Raw genomic sequence first — 8,431 nt, 5'->3', positions numbered from 1 at the left:
GCTAGCATGGGAATTGACCAGTACCATAAATTGAGAGTGGTGTAATATTATTCTATGCTTGCAGGAAATGCTTAGCAAATTAATTACTCCGATTTAACATTTTTCCATAAAAAATTGGCTTTTTTGATGTGTTTGATCAAAAAGCAAAATATGATGCTTGCAAATACTGAACTAGTGATCTTGAACTGGAGTTGCTGGACGCAACTATAGCTGTGGGATGCTGGAAGGAAAATCAGTGAAGGAACTGGCAAGATAAGAGCATTGCCCTCTACAAGTACTTGAAAGGAGGGTGTGGGGAGCTAGGGGTTGGCCTCTTCTCACAGGTAACTAGCGAAAGGACTAGAGGGAATGGCTTCAAGTTGTGCCAGGGGAGGTTCAGGTTGGAAATGAGGAGACATTTCTTCTCAGAAAGCAGTCAGGCACTGGGATGGGTTGCTGAGGGAGGTGGTGGAGTTACTGTCCCTGGGGGTGTTCAAGGAAAGGTTGGACGTGGTGCTTGGGGACACGGTTTGGTGGGTGACATTGGTGGTGGGGGGATGGTTGGACCAGATGGTCTTGGAGGGCTTTTCCAACCTTTATGAGTCTGTGACTCTATTAAATGTAAAGTTACATGGTGTCTGATCATAGATCTGCTTTGGTTGATGCTTGTATCATCTGATTCAGTACAAATTGTGCAAAACGGTTTGAACGTATAAACGGGCTTCAGACACCGAAGCCGTGCGTACAGCCTCTGTGACCCTCAGGTTCCTGCCGGTCTGTTGCCACAGCGCTACAGCCTTCACTGAACAGATGGAAAAGGACGGGGGAAAAAACGCAGACAGCGGCAGAGGAGCAGGACGCTGCTGTGGGAGCCGCGGGGCGCCCCCGCCCGCAGCACCGCCTCGCTCCAACGGCCGCCCGCGGCCCTGAGGCGCCGTTAACGGCCGCGGGGGGCGGGGCGAGGTCCTCCCCGTGGCGGGGGGGCTCCCTCCGTGCGCAGCCGCGGCGGGGCGGGGGCGGGGCGGGGCCGCGAACTCTGACCCCCGGCTCGGCAGCCGCCGCCGCCAAATAAAGCCGCCGGAGCGCCGCCGGGCCCCGCAGGTGAGGCGCCTCCCCCGGCCGCGCGGTAACGGCCGCCAACGGCTGTTAACGGCCAGTAACGGCCGCCGCCCTCCTTCCCCGCTCCGCCGCCGCTCCCGTCCCGTCCCGTCCCGCGCCCCCCGACCTTTCACCTACAGGAACCGCTTGTGCCGCCCGCATCCGGGCAGCGCGGCCCCGCGGCGGGGAGAGGCGGCCCCGGGCGGCGGGTGCCGGGCGGCGGGTGCCGGGCGCTGCCCCCCGCGGCCCCGCGCAGCCATCTTGTGCGCGGCCGGGCCGGGCCGGGCCTGGCCTGGCGGGGCGGCCCCCGCCGCTGCTCCGTGCCGCGGGCCCGGCGGGGCCCTGAGGCGCCGCCCGGGGCCTCGGGGTGGAGCTGGGGAGGGGGCAGGGGGCGAGCGCTGCGGCCCTGCAGGCAGGGTTTTGTTGGCGGTGTGGACGGCACGGCGCTTGGGAAGAGGAGCGGGGGCTTCTCCGTGTGTGCTGTGCTGGGGAGGCGGTGTGCACCTGCAGGCTCTTGCTTCTCTATAACTTCAGATTTATTTTTTTTTCTATAACAGCATTTTCTGCATGAAAATAACTATAAACATATATATTTTTTTTTCCTGTTAGTGCATGGTGGCCACTTACACCATGAGATGTCCTGCTCCCGCAGAGCAGTTAACCTGCAGCTTGCTCCTTGCTGTGCAGCTATCCTTGGGGATACTTGGTCGAGGGAAGTCTTAAAATCTGAAATGCTTGCCTGCTTCTGTCTGTAATTCTTCCTCCAGAAACATTGCAGGCCTTCTTTTGTCACAGGACCAGGTGTTTTCATGTGGTGGTGGTCAACTGTGTGTCTGGCAATGTAAGGAGCACAACCAATATCTCCTGATGTAGCCCAGGAATGGGGAGCTCAGCTATGTGTAAAGGGATAGAGCAGGGTCAGGTTGTTAGCTTGTATGCATTTGTTCTGCTGGCAGAAGTAATGGATTTCCTCTGTCAGCACTACAGATGCAGAGGGTATGCATCCCTTCCTCCTTCGGCAGCTATACTGGCTTAAGGAACCCTCATAGTAAGCTTTGTCAACTGGAGTTACTTTGGTTCAAACGGGTAGGGGAGCTCTCATGTGAGTATCTGCTTTCACAGAGCAGAGGGAAGGTTAACAGCCACCACGAGGAAGTGGTGAGCAGCGGGGCATGCGTTTGGGGGTGGCCATCTGTGATGGGCACAGCTTTTTGGGTGCACACACAGGCCGTAGCGTGCAGCTCGACAATGACCATGGGGAAAGCTGAATGATACCTAATGGTATGTGGATGTTCTGGTGATACAAAACATCCACATTAAAGTTTGTTTCTTTTTTTTTTTTTTTTTTAAACAGTTAAATGAACTATCTCTTTTCTTCAGTGCTGTTTAAACCTGCTGTCAGCATTTTAAACTTGTGCCAATTCATTATTGGTGTAAGGTAAGCTGCCACAAAAGAGCGCTTTATAAGCATGAAAAATGATGGATAAAATTGCGGAGGCGCAGTTAGTCAAATTCTTGTGCTGTCCATATTCATGCCTTTCAGTCATCAGCCTTGTATTCCAGCGATGCTGCTTTAAATTCTACCAACCACAGTCTCAAAGCAACAAAGGATTTATCTTCTGAAGAATTACTCTTCATTTTCAATTCTTGGAGATTAGAAGGACTTGAGCGAGTCCCTTGTATCTTGTGATAAAGTACTGCACGCTTTGTAAGGAAGGATGAGCCTTCCTGAAAATCATGGTCTAAAAATTGCCTTTCTGTATCAATACTTAAATTAATCTTCTTGGTTTGGCTGGGCCTTCTGTGGAAGGCTGTTCAGGTGTTAACTTGAAATAAACTTCTTCAGCTTGACATCAAGACAGGCTGGGCCAAATGAAGTATTTGACTGCCGTTGTAGGAAGTTAATCCAGTAACTTGAAAAATGCAAAGCACCAAAAGCTAAAGCCAAACCATCTTGTTTTGTCATATTAGCTATAATTAGCAGTTATTTCATTCCGAATAAGTTGAGGTTGCTAATCATAGCTTGGGAGTAAATTTGTGGTGTGAAAACTGCCCCATTTATTTTGGTAATGATTATTCTGGAGTATGAGTAGGACCGTGTAAGTGTCAGCGTGACTAATGCTTTCACTCCTCACTACTTAGTCTGAATGTATTTCCCAGGGCGCTTGACGTACGTGTTCATAGGAATTAAAAACAAAAAAACTGTTAACAAAATCTAATCCTGTGATTCTGTAGAGTTGATAAAGAAAAAGAAACAGCAGAGGAAGAAAGTGATGATATTTATATTTACGATATTTATAAATGTTTTTTTTCTGAGGCTGTTAACACTGATTTACTGGAAAGATAAATTCAGTATTTTTTTTTTTTTCCCGGAGGAAACTTCTGCAGACAGGAGCGTGTGTGAGTTGTGAGGGGGGCAGTAAGTGGTAGTACTGCTGAATAGGTTTGCGAGTCCTTTCTGCAGCATGTCTTCATTTATCAGCTACCCGTCTGCAGTTGTGTGGTTGCTCCGAGCAGGCATGTCACGTCACATTTCATGACATGCTGCTGTCGCACAGTGATGGCTGGTTTTTAAAAGGACTTGTGCTTGCTGTGTGGTGTTGGTGCAGTCTTTGTGTGCCAGGTAGGAGAAGTGACCAGGCTGAAATTAGCCTGGTGAAGGGGGGAAGCACTCAGCCAGATGCACTTCCTGATGGGGTTTGTTGCGCAGCTCCAGCCGTGGAACCAGCGCGCTTGTTTTTCTTCCTGTGACAGCGCAGGGTTTTGCCAGCCTCGGGGAGGTGCAGTCTGTGGCGGGAGGTGTGCCGGGCAGCTTGGCCTGCTGAGATGGCTTTCCTACACCTAGCTCTGCTGCTTGCAGACAGCCCCTCGCCTCCCTGCCTCTGTCCCGTGAGCTGCCTGAGCTCTTGGGTGCTTGGGCTGCTTCTGGAGGTGCTGCACAGGCCTGCAAGTGAGGCTGTCCCCTTTGGGTGGCCTAACCTGGAGGAGGGACTCTGCAATCTCCTTAAAATTCAGCCTAGCAATGCTCTTTCCTCCCCCCCTCCTGCTCTAACTCTTGCTTACATGAAAAATTAAACACAGCAATTTTAAAGCTGCAAGAGCAATAATTCTAAATGAATTGCACAGGCATGGCTGCCAGTGCATCTTTTTCTCTATTGCTGTGTGCCTTCTAATTATTCCCTTGGGCGTGTACAAGCACCTCATCTTCCCTTGCCTGCAGGTTTGGCTGCTGCAGTTCCTGTGGTTCCGTCTCTTACATACGTGCTCACTAAGACTTTGTGTCTCGCAAATTCAATAAATGCTATCTGACTGGGTGTCAAGAGCCACATAAATATTCCCAGGCTCATCGATGAAGAGAATATTACTCCTTTGAGCCTGCCAACTGTTGTACCATCTTGAGCAATATGGCTTAGAGAGTGATAATCCAAGAACAGATCATTTAGGTTCGTGTGTTCATTGAGCTTTTTCATGTATGAAGCATCGAGCAGAGTAGTGTCTTGTGTCTTACAAATGTGTTTGGATTCCTTGGCATAGCTGATGATCCGCAGAGCATTGCAGGATACTGCTCCAGAGTTCCACAAACTCCTGTTAAAACAAGTAACAGAACCTCCTGGCTCTGCACATTTAATCACAGAGGGATTAAGTGCTTTCCGTTTTATGTGCAGGTATTTATTAAACAAGTTTGGCATCGGTTGTGCTGAATTCTTAATTAGCATGCGATGGGAAGGGAAGTGAGGCCTAGTTTCCATTTTGAGGTACAGCGCAGCTGTGAGCCCCATGTGATGACCTGGGCTAGACCAGTATATCCTTAGTTTGTCTTCTGAGGTTTGTTGAAATAATTTCATACTGAAGCAGTATGACTACAGAAAGAGATTAAGTCAGTTTCTTCTAAGAGGGAATTATTAATTATTAACTAGCTTTCCATTCTATTAATATTTTGAGCTTTTCTAAAAAATCACATTGGTCTTCCTATAATTCTTTTTAAGGAAGTAAATTTCACAGTACCTTCTGCAGTCATAGCTAGTTAGCATGCCTGTACCTCTAAAGCATCTACAAAGCTCTCCTGTGACTATTAGTTCAAACACACATCTTATCTTCTACAGGTGTATCTTTCTCAGGTGCATTTCATCCAGAAAAGACCCCTGTCTCAACACCTTCCACGTGTCTGCGGAGTCATTACTGCTATCATTCTGCATTCAATATATATATTTTAATATATGGAGTCAAACTGGTTTGACAGTGCCAGGAAAATCAGTTAAACTGCTCATATTTTATGAGCACCGTGTTTGCAGCATTAAAACAACTCTGGGTCAGGCTTCTGACCTTTTTTGGGAAGTAATCTGGAGATCTCTGGGCTGAAAGCACTTTTCATGTGCTGTATCTTCATACTGAATGCGGTCTGTTCTCGTTCAGCTGAAGGGTGTTAAAGCAGAATCGAGATAATTTATAGTGGGGTAACTATACCAGTAATAAAATGTAATGTAACTGAACAAGAGATGTTACCATTTGTATTAACTGGAGAGTCCAAACATCAAAAAATACTCTTACTGCAATTGCTTTTGAAGTCCTTAATCTGCCCTGGTATAATATTTTGGCATGCTATTAGTCAGAAACTTCCTGCTAAGATAATTAAGGTCGTGTAACTTCTGTCCCAGGAGAAGGATAAGAGTTACCCTTTGATGTCTTCTGGGTGTAGCTGTACCAGCAGAGGGATTAGAGGCTGTCAGATCTGCTGCCTGTTCTCATGGGAGTGTTTCCTACCCATTTTTGTAGGAGTAAGCCAAAAGCAAGCAGTTTAAATGATTCTTTCCTGAGTTATTTTGACTAGATCACTGAGAAAACTACGGCATGCACGAGCTGAGGAAATGGAGGAGAGTTGTTGAGTTTTAGTGCAAGATAATGAAAATCTTCCACTGGCGCCGTGGCTCATGGAGTGCTTGCCTAAAGTAACGATGGAAAAGCATGGGTTGTGATGCCAGCTTCAGTGCTGACAAGTTTGGGCTAACACTGAAGACAGTGATGTGTTCAAAAATAATTTTGATTCTTCCTGCCAGGAAGGCTTGCCAGATTATTTACTAGGGCGTAAACTAATAATATTTTTGTAGGATTTACACACAGAAAGAGATTAAAGTTGCATTTCATTTGTGAGTCTGAAGATTAGAGAGATGCAATAAATGCCATGTAACTAATAGAAAAGTGGTCTGATGCCTGTCTTCTGTCAAAACGCCTGCTTTTAGAGGCTTTAATAAATGGGGCTGGTGGACTGAGATTTTTAAAAGTAAATAATTGGCTATATTATCTCTCTCTGGGTTCCTACACTTTTCCTACACTTTTGGAAGTGCTTCCCTCTTTGGTTTTAATTATATGGAAAATACAAGCACTAGAGAAATAATTTCAAAAACAAATACAAGGGTTTTACTTGTAAGGTAGATTTAATCATTATAAAGTACAGCTGCTAATACCTGTGTTACTCTGTACTGAGGTGAAGAGAAGAGTCTTCCTGTGTTGGGTATCTACCCTTAAGCAAATGATTTGTCCCTGGCCTCAGAAATTTACCACTAATGCCAAATATGCAGACAGATCATCATAGGCTGAGGGTACAAAAAGAAAGAAAGAAGAGGGCATTGAAGAGAGGCAGTGATCTAGTCATGTTGACAGTCCAAATGTCAGTTTTCCTTAAGCAACACATCTCCTTTAAGGAAAACTGAAGGAAGGTTATGTATTCGTTTCATGGAGTTTTAAACTGTTTCCAATCCTAATGCTAGGTCTGTAAGAAGTTACAAGAGGTCATTTGGGAGCTTCAGTGGAGAAGTTATCGTTTAAATAAATGGTCGTGGGGCAAAGCATTTCCTACCATTTCTCTTTATACCTTGAAGGTTCTGAAAAATGAAGGCAAGAATCTTAAGTCTGATGTGAAAAAGGGAAAGCAGTAGAGCAATGAGGCAGTAACTGCAGTATTCAGCTGTTGACTCACTAGTTGAATCGGTGAGTAAAAATAATTTTTTGCAAGGATGTTCAGAAGGAGATATCAATGAGGTAAAAAGTAATTGGTCGGTGCTTGCAAGCAGCTTTAGTGTTTGATGTATTGGCAGGAGTCTTGGCTCTACTCCTTCCCCCTCTTCGAGTAATGCTATTAGTTTGCAGTTCACTTCTGGTTATATTTAATTGAGGGACATTTTAAAGAGGATTCCAAAAGTATTTGCAGCTCTTTTTGTTGTGTTCTCTAATCTCTTAGAATTCTAGATCTCACCTTTCCTAGTTAGGTTGCTCATCACATTTATATTTCCTTCCTAAAGCTGGCTTTAACTGGTGTCTGGATAAAGTTTGGTTTATCTTGATCTGTCTTGTTCCCTTTGCAAAACACACTCAGTCAAGAACCCATCAATTACTTGAATCAATTTACTTTTCTATATGAATAATAAAAAACGTTTCTCATATGCTGCCTGATGTGTGCTTTGAAAGCGTGTGGCATAACTTGGACAGGAATGGAAGAAAGTATCTTTGAAATCAGGAGGATTTATATTAGATGAAAACACCTTGGATTTTATTTCCAGTTACTGAAGATCGAATCTCAGACTGAGAGATCTCTTTTGAATCTTCTGTACTGGAAAATTAAAATTTTGTATTAAGTCCTTAAGTCCTTAAAGAATATGTCCCAGTTTTGGATAGCTCTGAGTTTAGAGTATTTGTTATTTTACATGAATCAGTTCAGCCTGGATTGTTGGCTGGAGCAATTCCAGAAAAGCTTTTAAAAGGATGAAAACTGTCCTAATCTTGTAAGTTTATATAATATAAGGAAAAACAGCTAAAGTGTTATTTCTGTTCAGTTGCTTGCAGGGATCTCTAAAGAGTGACTGTGCACACCTGATGTGAAGTATACCATAGGTACCTTAGGTAAGCGAAAGATGAAGTACAAAGCACTGTACATCTGACCCAACTTCAGTTTAGAACTTGTCGGTAGCTGATTCTCCGTGACCTGTCCCGACTCCCCTGTCTCGAGTGTCAGGAGGCACAGCCTGCCAGGTGGTTACTGATCAAAGAGGTGGTCTTGCAGCTCTGCAGGGCTGGGAATGGAGTGTGTCTGACTCCACGCTGAGCTGCATGGGGCAGCTGAGCAGGCCAGAGGCAAAGGGTACGGTTTCACAGTGCAGATGAACGGAATTAACAGCTCTCTGCCACGGAAAGTGGGAAGGGAGTTCTTCCTCCTTCCTCATCTTCCCTTTTTCTCCCTCTCCTGACTACTAACCACGTGTTCTCTTGTCTGCTGTGGGACGAATCTGAATGCAAACTAAATTAGCTCAGTGTGCTTGCATAACAGATGTTCGGTGCTTTTTCTGCTGTTTTTCTGTCTTTT

The 8,431-nt window shown here is 45.7% G+C and overlaps 1 protein-coding gene across 17 annotated transcripts in view; it reads left to right on the top strand.

Moving 5' to 3' along the window:
• The first annotated feature begins 985 nt into the window (after positions 1–985).
• NR2C1 (nuclear receptor subfamily 2 group C member 1) overlaps positions 986–8,431 on the top strand; it is a 53,508-nt gene continuing 46,062 nt past the window's right edge. For 10 of the 17 annotated variants that reach the window (XR_014688599.1, XM_084506621.1, XM_084506619.1 and 7 more), the window contains exon 1: positions 986–1,080. The gene's annotated coding sequence lies outside the window, so the exon portion shown is untranslated. Of the gene's footprint in view, positions 1,106–1,496; positions 1,919–2,431; positions 2,516–6,956; positions 7,972–8,431 lie in introns of those variants that run through there. The other 7 variants (XM_084506623.1, XM_084506622.1, XM_084506618.1 and 4 more) reach the window with 7 other exon arrangements.

The sequence above is a fragment of the Aythya ferina genome (genome assembly GCF_964211825.1).
Source record: "Aythya ferina genome assembly, chromosome: 1".
NCBI lineage: Eukaryota > Metazoa > Chordata > Aves > Anseriformes > Anatidae > Aythya > Aythya ferina.
Note: the sequence above shows the minus strand (reverse complement) of the source record. Positions and strands in the feature narration are given on the sequence as shown.